The sequence below is a fragment of the Monodelphis domestica genome, chromosome 7 (genome assembly GCF_027887165.1).
Source record: "Monodelphis domestica isolate mMonDom1 chromosome 7, mMonDom1.pri, whole genome shotgun sequence".
Classification (NCBI taxonomy): domain Eukaryota; kingdom Metazoa; phylum Chordata; class Mammalia; order Didelphimorphia; family Didelphidae; genus Monodelphis; species Monodelphis domestica.
This window is the reverse complement of record NC_077233.1, coordinates 108641204-108652009: the sequence shown is the minus strand read 5'-3', so window position 1 is coordinate 108652009 and position 10806 is coordinate 108641204. Positions and strand designations below refer to the sequence as shown.

General features: G+C 40.4%; 1 long non-coding RNA gene across 1 annotated transcript; it reads right to left on the bottom strand.

Moving 5' to 3' along the window:
• Window positions 1-2654: 2654 nt before the first annotated feature.
• Window positions 2655-5950, bottom strand: LOC130455500 (uncharacterized). Its single transcript, XR_008913509.1, has 2 exons — window positions 4673-5950; window positions 2655-3227 (listed from the first exon to the last, which is right to left on the bottom strand). It is a non-coding gene; the product is annotated as an uncharacterized LOC130455500 (long non-coding RNA).
• Window positions 5951-10806: the final 4856 nt, after the last annotated feature.

Below are 10806 nucleotides of genomic sequence, written 5' to 3'. Positions count from 1 at the left end.
TGTGCTGACCCTTTGAGGCTACATGGAGACTGTAACAAGAGCAGTAAACATATTACCAATGCCTTTTTTTAAGCCAATAGTAGAAAACAGAAAAGCCATTTCATTTCACTGCATTCTCTTGACTTGTGTAGTTCCAAGTATACCCCAATATCCAGGTCAGAACTGGGACAGCCTGGGATGTTCTTTTTTGTGTGTATGGGGGGGTCCCCCCCACACCCATTGAAAGCAGCCTTGTTTAGGGTCCAAGTCAGCCCTAGACTGTCGGACAATAAAAATTGCAAAGCACAAATTAATCTAGATGTCAAGTGACCTGGATGCTGGGCCGCAGTCTGTCGTTGAAAAGCCATGTGAGGAGCAGCTAGGTGGCTCGGTATTTTCAGAGCTAGGCCTAGAGACAGGAGGTCCTGGGTTCAAATCTGATCTTAGATACATCCTAGATGTGTAGCCCTGAGCAAGTCACTGGATCCCCATTGCCTACCTTTTACCACTCTTCTGCCTTGGAACCAATACACAGTATCTTGATTCTAAGATGTAAAGTGTTTTGGTGGGTTTTTTTTTTTAAAGGAAGGAAGGAAGGAAGGAAGGAAGGAAGGAAGGAAGGAAGGAAGGAAGGAAGGAAGGAAGGAAGGAAGGAAGGAAGGAAGGAAGGAAGGAAGGAAGGAAGGAAGGGAGGAAGGAAGGGAGGAAGGAAGGGAGGGAGGTAGGGAGGGAGGGAGGAAGGAAGGAAGGGAGGGAGGGAGGGAGGGAGGAGGAAAAGTCATGTGGCTGTAGGCAAGTGACTTTATTACTCAGGGACTCAGCACCCTCATTGCTAAAATAACAATAATTCAATGGGAAAATTTGAGATAGAAAATGAAGAAAAACTAATTTGAACAGCTCAAACAGGAAAAGTAAGTTCTAGATGCAGGTTTTGGCCCAAGACCTATTAAAGGTAATGCTGCAAAAGCCAGTTCAGACTTCCAGGATATTTTCATTTCGAATGCCTTCAAAGAGAAACTAAGTCACAGAATTTTATTTCTGTTTTGTGTTCCAAAAGCCACAAATAGTTAAATGGGTTTAAGTCCCTTTTAAAGCTTCCATTTAGGATGTAAAAATAGCTCTGGAAGCTCAATCCACATTTCCTCAGGTCATCTTCTTCATCTCTTCTTATTTATGGTGACAGTATTTTCTGACAATCACATACACACATGCAGAGACAGAGACAGATGTACAGAAAAGGAGGTCTAATCTTGTAGAAGAGACTATTGGGAGCTGAGAATTGGGACACAGACTTGCTTTAAAAACAGGCAAAACATTTTACCTGCAGTGCCTCAGTTTCCCCACTGATAGAAGATGTGAAAGGGGGAATAGTTTGTCCCTCTACCTCCTTTCCTAGGGTAAAATGAGGCTCCTTCCAAGGCTCTGAAGCTTCCCAAGAGGCATCCGTAAAGGAGACTGTAAATAGCAAAGCATTATTTTAATAAATAAAACCCCAGCTCATTATAAGCCGGTTACATGGTGACTTCTTGCTTTGTGTCACCTCCACCTTTTCTGCACTTCATCAGCTCCTGGTCTGGGAGAGTAAGAATGTTTCTGGCACTTTGAGCCCAGTGGCATGACCTGAGGCTCACTGTCCATCATGAGCCTAATGGACCTGTGGCAGGAGCTACTGAGTGAAGAAGGGCAGAGCAGACTTTACAGAATTGCCAGCTCTTTCTGGCAGACCCCGGAGGTTGTTTCTTTCATCTCTCCTTCTTTGGGAAGAACAAAAACAAAAACAAAACAAAACATCTCTTTGCTGACTTTGCTCTGTGGACTAAGAATAAACAAGATCTTCTTCCCAGTGAAGTTTAGTTTGCAAAAAAAAATCCATGTTCTGTGGGCCTGGGTGCTCCTGAGATGGAGGGAAAATCACTGGGACTTCCCTGAAAGGACATGCAAAAAAATAAAAAAGTAGCTCTGGTTGTCTCTGGGCTCTTTTCTCTCCTCAACACTGATAACAATGCACAGTGATTAGTTGTGTTTCTAACCCCTTGACACTCCTTAGGCTGAAAATCAGGACTACTTACACTACGGTAATCAGCTTCCAGACACCCCAAACTGTACCATGATTACACCATTTACTGAAACGCGCAAAGAGACACTTGAAGCTGTTCTGATTAGGGCAGACATTATTTTTGCTAATGGGCGATTGCATTAATCAAAAATGTTGCTATGACTATGGTAATAGGAGAAAACCACCTCCATTTAATTCCGGGTCCACAAAACACCAACCAGAAAGAAGGTGGGTTTTATTAACCAAAAAGAGGAACTAGTTTTACCTCCTTTTTAAAAGAATTTTCTGTCTTCACCTCCCACCAGGACTCAAGTGGGAGATGCCTGAACTCCCACTGCATCCTGGTTTCTTCTTAATACTGCAACATCAGACTTTGAGCTGATGAGTTATACTCTGTGATTGAAATGCCTTTGGTGGTGGCTCAGTGGATTGAGAGTCAGATCTAGAAATGGGAGGTTCTGGGTTCAAATTTGACCTCAGACACTTTCTAGCTGTGTGACCCCAGGCAAGTCATTTAAACCCCACTGCTTAGCCCTTACCACCTGTCTGCCTTGGAACCAATACACAATATTGATTCTAGAATAGAAAGTAAGAGTTAAAAGAGAGAGAGAGAAATGCCTTTGGTTTTCAGTTGAATTCATATCAACAGACATTTATTAAGCACTTACTATGTACCAGGCTCTAGCTAAATGTTAGAGATAAAAAGATAAAAATAAAATAGCCCATGACTGCAAGGAACTTCTATATGGGTGAAACAACATCTATATAGATAAGTAAAAACAAAATGAAAGTTGCTCCCTCAATTAGCTTTTACTGAGTGGCATTTATTGAGAAGAGAGAGTAAGAACCAAAGTACAAAAAACTATGAAATCAAAAACATACCCTCTTAGTTGCTAAGGAGTGGAATTCACACTTAAATTGGCAACTACCAACATTTTCCCCATACAAGTTCATTTCTTTTGACATAGCCAATTGGATTGCTCCATTGCTTGCAGAAGAACAATGTCTCAGCTGCCAGGATGATCCACTTCTGGGGTAGATCTTGTAAGTCTTTCCCTGAGGCTGCCTCCTCACCTGGCTCGGTTGCTGTACTTATGGCATACTCTGTTATGGACTTCTGTTTTGGGGCTTCACTTGGCTCTTCCAGCCTTCCAAAGTTCACCAGATCCTTTGTTCATTCGTTTCTGATACACTTTCACCAAAGATCAGAAAAAGATCAGAAGCAGAAGAAACATGGATTCCACATATACATGGCACCCTGGAAACCCAACAGGGGCAAATAGATTGCTGAGACAACCCTCCTTCTGCCTGGAATCATACAGAAGTTCTTGCTTTATTTGCTGAAGGGAAGAAGGAAAGGGGGAAGAGAGAGAGACAGAGACAGAGACAGAGACAGAGACAGAGACAGAGACAGAGAGACAGAGAGACAGAGAGAGAGCGAGAGAGAGACAGAGACAGAGACAGAGAGACAGAGAGAGACAGAGAGAGACAGAGAGAGAGAAATAGAGAGAGACAGAAATAGAGAGAGAGAGAAAGAGACAGAGATAAAGAGAGAAGAGAGCTTTTCTGCACATTCATTTCTTTGCTCTGTAGCCAATGAACAGATCATACAGTAACTGAAGAGGAAACCATCATAGAATAACTACGCATGCTCTGAAGTGGAAGGCAAAGCTCACCAATATATACTATCATTCATTTTCAGAAGTGGGTTCCCAAAACTTCCAAAAGCGTGCGCACCAGGCAGAGCAGATTGTCTATGCTCAAAGTATTGGGCCCCAAACTGAACATTCCCTTGTTACCTATACACCCCCTACCTCTCACCCTCAGAATTGGAAACCGCTTCCTTAGGGCAGTAAGAACCTAACTGCTACATGGGCTCTCAAAGAAGCAACTGCATAGCAACCAATGAGAAAAATGATTCCCTCTCCTTTAGGGTAAGGTAAACCCACACCACCCCCAGAAATTGCCTGTCAGTAAATTGAAGCTTAAGGTCAGGAAAGATTTTCCTAACAATTGTTGTTGTTGTTCAGTCATTTCAGTTGAGTCTGATTCTTGATGATCCCATTTGGGATTTTCTTGACAAAAATACTCAAGTGGTTTGCCATTTCCTTCTCCAGCTCATTTTACACATGAGGAAACTGAGGCAAACAGGATTAATTGACTTGCCTGTGTTCACATAGCTAATAAGTGTCTGAGGTCAGATTTGAACTCAAGGAGATGTGTCTTCCTGATTCCAGCCCTGGAGTTCTATCCACTGCATCACCCAGCTGCCCCTTCCTAACAATTCTAGCTGGAATGGAATGGGTTGTCTCAGAAGGTTATGGATTCCCCCTTTTATGAAGTTTTCCAACCAGAAATTGACTAACTACTTTTTGGCTCTAAAGTAGAAGAGAATCATTTGCAAGAATGGTTTGGACTACATGCCCACTCAGGTCTTTTTTAACTCTAAAATTTGAATTCCCCCAAAATACATTTGAGATTTGTAAACAGTGATTTCTCTCTCCCAAAGCACAGATCTATTAACTCAGTAAACTCCAGTGACTTCCAGGTGACTCCAGCATCAAATACCAAAAAAAAAAAAAAAAAAAAAAGCTCTGTTTGGCATTCAAAGCCCTTAATAACATATCCCCCTCTTACCTCTCCAGTCTTCTTATACTTTGCCCTCCTGATATACTCTTTGATCCAATGGCACTGACTACTTGGCTGTTCCACAGACAAGACACTGCATCTCTCTGGGCATTTTCTCTGCCTGACCCATGACTGAAATGGTCTTCTCATACTCTAACTATTGACCTCCGTGGCTTCCTTTAAGTTCCAATTAAAATTCCTTCTTTTACTTGAAGTCTTCCCTAAATCATGATGCCCCAGAAAGCCTGCATGGGACAAGGGCCATTTTAGAAAGAAAATCAGGATTGTCCTCATGGCACATGTAATGCAAGTTGCAATTATAACCCTAGTCTTCTACTGTTTCCCTTCACCTCAAAAAATTCAAAAGAACTTTGCCAAAGCAAAACCTCTTGATGCTCCTGTAACCTGGCAGATGTTAAAAAGACAGGCATTAAGAGGTTCATTGACTGAATTACATTTCAACAGAGATTTATGGGAAATTCCCCATATATCTGCTTTTACCTCTATTGTCTAGTTAACTGGGAGGAACGAGCAGTTGGGATTTTTTCCTTCCATTGGCCATTAACCCTTCCTCAAGGGTTCTGATGCTAACAAGGCAAAGGCCAGGTTTAATCCTCAAGCAGTCCAGTTTGTTTTCTTCTGTTACAAGGCAACATGGTAACTATCTTGTAGATCCACAAAAAGTATATAAGAATGGGGAAATAACAATGACTCAATTCCAGCAAGGGCTAAAGAAGTTATAGCGCATGTTTTACAGATGGTGGTCAAGGAAGGTAATCATCCTATGGAAATGATTCTATAACCAACTGTTCTTCAGGCATCAGGTGTAAGGGAATGCTAGATTAAGATTTAGGAAACTGGGGTTTGCATCCTTGTTCTGACTTTTGTTGCCAGTGGGTCCCTGAGCAAGTCATTTTGTTTCTCTGTGCCTCAGTTTCCTCACTCAAAAATGGAGGAAACAATACTTGGACTACCTACTTCACAAGGTTGTCATGTGAGAAAAGAGCTTCATAAAGCATCCTGTGAGGCATCAAAAACACACACAATAATTCATCCATTGGAAATGACCAACATTTAAGTTAGCCCCCTCATTTTACAGAATAGGAAACCAAGGTCTTGAAAAAAAGAACTTAGCCCAAGTTACAAAGGTAAAAACACCTCAAATTCATTTTTCTGAAGTGCTTAATGATGAGCAAAACAGCCAGCTACGTGGTTCAGTGGATAAAGTCTAGAAATAGGAAATTGTGGGTTCAAATATGGCCTCAGACACTTCCTAGCTGTATGACCCTGAATAAGTCACTTAACCCCAATTGCTGAGTCCTTATTGTTCTTCTGTATTGAAACTGATATCTATTATCAATTCTAAAACAGAAAGTAAGGATTTAAAAAAAGATGAGCAAAATACTTTTCTCACCACAGCTATTAATTTTCAGGTTCTTTTCCACCATCTAAGCAATCAAATCAATAAAACTATTACCATATTATTACTTTATATTCCAGGCATTATTGGGGCTACAAAGTAAAAACAAAACAATCTCAATTCTCTAAATTCTCACATTCTATCCTTGCATTACTCTATCCTTAATATGCTACTGATGAGAATAGAGGCACAGGCAGTTTAAGGGCCCAAGGTCACCCAGCCAGTGTTAAACCTGAATTGATTCTTTCTACTCTAATAAGTAATTAGGACTCCAAACCAGGGGTTCTGATCCCTAAGTCAATGTTTTTTCGACTAAGCTACAGTGCCTTCCATTTTCAGGTAATTTGGTGTGTATTTCTTTGGTCTTGGCATCTTTAAAGTTGCTTTCAAGGTGCATCATATCTGTATTTTCCCTGATGAGTAATTATAGTCTGCTTAGAAGTCCTGCCATCCTATGTTTAACTATGAGTAGAATGTAAACTTTTTGAGAATAAGGATTGTTTTGTTTTTATGTGTGTATTCACAGTGCTAAAAATGATGCATGGAATATAGTAGGAACCTAATCATCTTTTTTATTTGATTGCTTGGATGGTGAAAAGAAACCTAGAAAATGGTAGCCTTTGGATTTGTGAAAATAGGTTCCACCCAAGGCTATTTAAGAGTAGTTTTGAGGCTCCTCATCTCTCCCCTCTCAAGGAATGGTTCCCAGGAAAGAAGACAGTATGATATTTTGTTCTGCTTATCAAAGTCAAAGATAATATAGTATTTTAAAATAATAGTATTTTCCATAGTGTGTTGACATATTGATTAGCTTTAATTGGCCCTAACTGCTTCTCTGACCTCAGAGAGAGCCATTTGGTCATTCCATTTGCATGACTACATAGGTCTAAATCTCTCTTGTCCTGGTCACAAGCTATGCAACAAAAAAAAAAAAAAAATCTCCAAAGGAGGCAATCACCTTGGGAAGTCACTAAAATCTATTCATATCCATGTTCATTCAATGATAATCATGATGCAGTAGAGAGAACACAGGTTTGGACTCAGATGATCTGGGTTTAAAAGTAGACTTTGCCTTTTTACTACCTCTGTAACCTTGAGCAACCTCTATGGGCTTCATTTTCATCATCTGTAACATGAGGGATGCTGGACTCTATGACCTCTAAGTCCCCTTCCAGCTCCGATTCTGTGATTTATTATGTGCTTGCTATGAGCCAGGCACTACGCTAGCCACTAGGAGAATCAAGATAAGAATGAAACTGTCCTCAAAGAGTTTGTATTTTACGTGAGGGGTAACAAAAGAGATACAGCGGCAAATATAAAGTCATTTAAGGAGGTATATAACGCCAGCAACAATGGGTTTGGGAAAGGCATGGCAGAGAAAGGATTTCACCCAAACTTGAGATGGGAAGAAAGCTAAAGATTCTCAAAGATGGAAGCCAGGAGGAATGAATATTAGACTTAGGGTACATCAAGTGAGGAAAATAATATGAAATCAGTCTGAAAAGTTAGTTTGAATCCCTAAAACGAATCAACATGTCAACATACCTTGGAAAAACACTATTATAAATGCAAATGCCATGTGACCTCTGACTTTGCTAGGTTTTGTAGGAAGGAAATTCCTTCCTACAAATTCCTTCCTTCAAAGAGGAATTTGTAGATGAGAAGATGGATCAGACTGGAAAAACCAGAAACAGGGAGATCGATTAAAAAGTTATTACAAACTATTTGTTATATGAGATGACTCTAGGAGGAGAAGAGGAGGAATGTTGAGGATACTTATGATGATGTAAGACAGTGATATCAAAATCAAATAGAAACCAGAGTCACTAAATTGTACATAATGATCCCTGCAGGCCATACATTGACTTAGAAAATCGTTCCTGTTTATATATTTGTTTTGTTATTAACCTATCAACACATTAATAACAGAACAGATAGGAACTACATTCTAATCGGGCTGGGGCTCCACTTGGGTGTTGTGGTTTCCATGCAGCTCAAAGGCGAAATGTTTGATACTTCTAGTGTGAAAAAAAAGACATCAATAAGAACTTATTTTTTAAAAAAGTTATAGTAATTGAGGTAAGAGTTGATTTGGGGCCTGAACTGAGATAGTGGTCAAGGATATAAAAAGGAAAGGAATAGATACAAGAGATGTGAACATGGAACTGACAAAACTTGGAAATAGATTGGGTTGGGAGAGATGAGAGAGTGAGAGAGTGAGAGAAAAGAGTCCAGGAAGGCTAATATCAGGGTCAGCCCAGGCAGCAGTAGGTCACAGACTTCAGAGAAAGGAACTGGGACGAAGAGATCTATGGTGAGGTTATTTTTTACTATTTAGTTACTATTTATAAATAGCACTTTCACTTTTATTAAAAGACAGGCTCTGTCCTTTGGCAAGATCCTCAGTGAGAGATTTACAAAAATCTGTGGACCAAAGTCACAAAGGATGAGAAGGTACAGATAGGTTACAATCTTCACTAGAGGAGGGAGTAGTCACACCAATAAGATCAAGCATCCCTGGAAGTCTTGAAGTGACGCTAATAATAACTCACATTTAAATGGGGCCTTAAGGCTCACAAAGCGCTTTTCCTCAAGGCAGGAAGTAAGTGATGAATTTCAACCCAAATATCAATATGAGCAAGGCAGAAGAGGCCAGATCTGGGGCAGGATCCCAAAGCTCATAGTCATGGCCAAGCCGGGGAGTACACCCTGAAGTCAGGGCAAACTCAAATAGCCATCGTTTGAGACTAGACAGGCACAAGTATATCAGGGCAAAGTTAGGTCAAGAATACAACGCAACAAAAAATAAGAAACTAGGAGATTGGAGAGCAAAGCAAACAGGCCAGTTGTCAAGCAGGACCTTCCAGAAAGATTTGTGTGATGGGCAACTCTCCCTCAGGCTCAGAGCTTTTATTTAGATCTTATTGAGGCTAAATCCAATCTCAGCAAGTTTAGCCTGGTCCCTGAAATGGAAAAGTCATTAAAAGCATCTGGTCAATGGGCCAAGTCTTTAAAGAAAAAAAAATTCACTAGATCCTATGAGTCCCCCACTCTCATCTTACATCTCTCCCCTTTCTCAGTCAAATTCTGAAAAAGCCGTCTCTACGCAGGGTTTATGCTTCCTTTCATGTCACTCTCTTACAAACCCTCTACAATCTGACTTCTGACCTCATCAATCAGCTGAAACCGCTTTCTCTAAAGTTATCAATGATCTCTTAACTGCCATCTCTCTTAAAGTGCCTTTTCTCAATTTTAATTGTCTTTTTGCTATTTGACATCTTTACTTCACTTGACACCATTGTCTCCTCCTGGAAACTTCTTTGTTCTCTGGGTTTTCACGACACTGCTTTCTCTCGGTTCTCCTACCTGTCCTATTGTTCCTTCTAGCTCCTTTGCTCAATCATCAACTTTACAGTCAGGTCCACAAAGTGTGGGTGTGTCTCAAAGCTCTGTCTTAGGCCATGTTCTTTTTTCTTCTTGGGCTCTCTCACTTGATGACCTTGTCAGCTCCCACCAGTTTAATTATCAGCTCCATGCTCTCAGTTCTATTATCTATCCCTTGAACTACAGTCTTCCATCACCAACAGCCATTTGGGCATTTCAAAGTCGATGCCCCACAGAAATCTCAAATTCAATACAACCAAAGCAGAACTCATTTTTCCTTGAAAACTCGTCCTTTTCCCCAAACTTTCCTATTACTATGGAGGGAATCACTATCCTTCCAGGTATCTAGGCTTACAAATTGAGTATGATCCTCAGCTTCTTACTCTTTATCACCTCACATATCTAATATGTTACCAAATTTTGTTATTTCTCTCACCATATCATCTCTTGCATCCATCTCTATTTCTCCATTCACCATTTTAGTTCAGGTCTTCATTCTCTTTGACTTGTCTATTACAATTGCCACCTAACTGCCTCTAAGCTCTTCTCATTCCATTCCATCCTCCACATGATGATTTCTCAACTGATTTTCATAAATCACAGATCAGATCAGATCATTTCCTCTTTCTTCACTTAATAAATTCCAATGACTTCCTACAATCTCTGAGTTCAAATACAAACTCTTTTGTTTGGTTTTAAAGTTCTTTCACACACTGGCATCATATCTTTCCAGTCTTCTTATACATTATCACTCTCCATTGTAAATCTTGAAATTTCTCAGACTTGCGAATGTTAAAAATTTCCCCATCGGGGAATTCTCAATTGGAACAATTCCCTACTGGGAACATTCCCCATTTTGATGTGAGAACTCGCCAGGATCAGAAATGGGAGGACCTCTACTCCACCCGTACTTAAGACTACTTTAGGGGAGAAAACTCCTTGCTAAACAATGAAAGTACTTAGACCCATACTTATAATGAGGCAAGGAGTTCTTTGAGCCATGCCTGTTTTTAGAATTGATACAATGGAATGCTAGGTACCTATAAAGGTCCGGCAACTTGTAAACTTGCCAGGAGCAAAGAGGTGAAAACTTATTCAGAGGTTTTCTCTTGAGGGGATTAGTCGACTCAGCTATGTTTTCTGTGGTTCAGACTTACTGAGGGGATTAGGCGACTCAGCTGTGTTTTCTCTGGTTCAGAATTACTCAGAGGTTTTCTCCTAAAGGGATTAGTCGACCCAGCAGTGTTTTTAGAATGGGTTGTCCTTTGGAAAAACGTCTACAGTGATTGGTAGATGTAAGGACTTAGGGTAGGTGACATAGGAGAAAACCCCCTATATA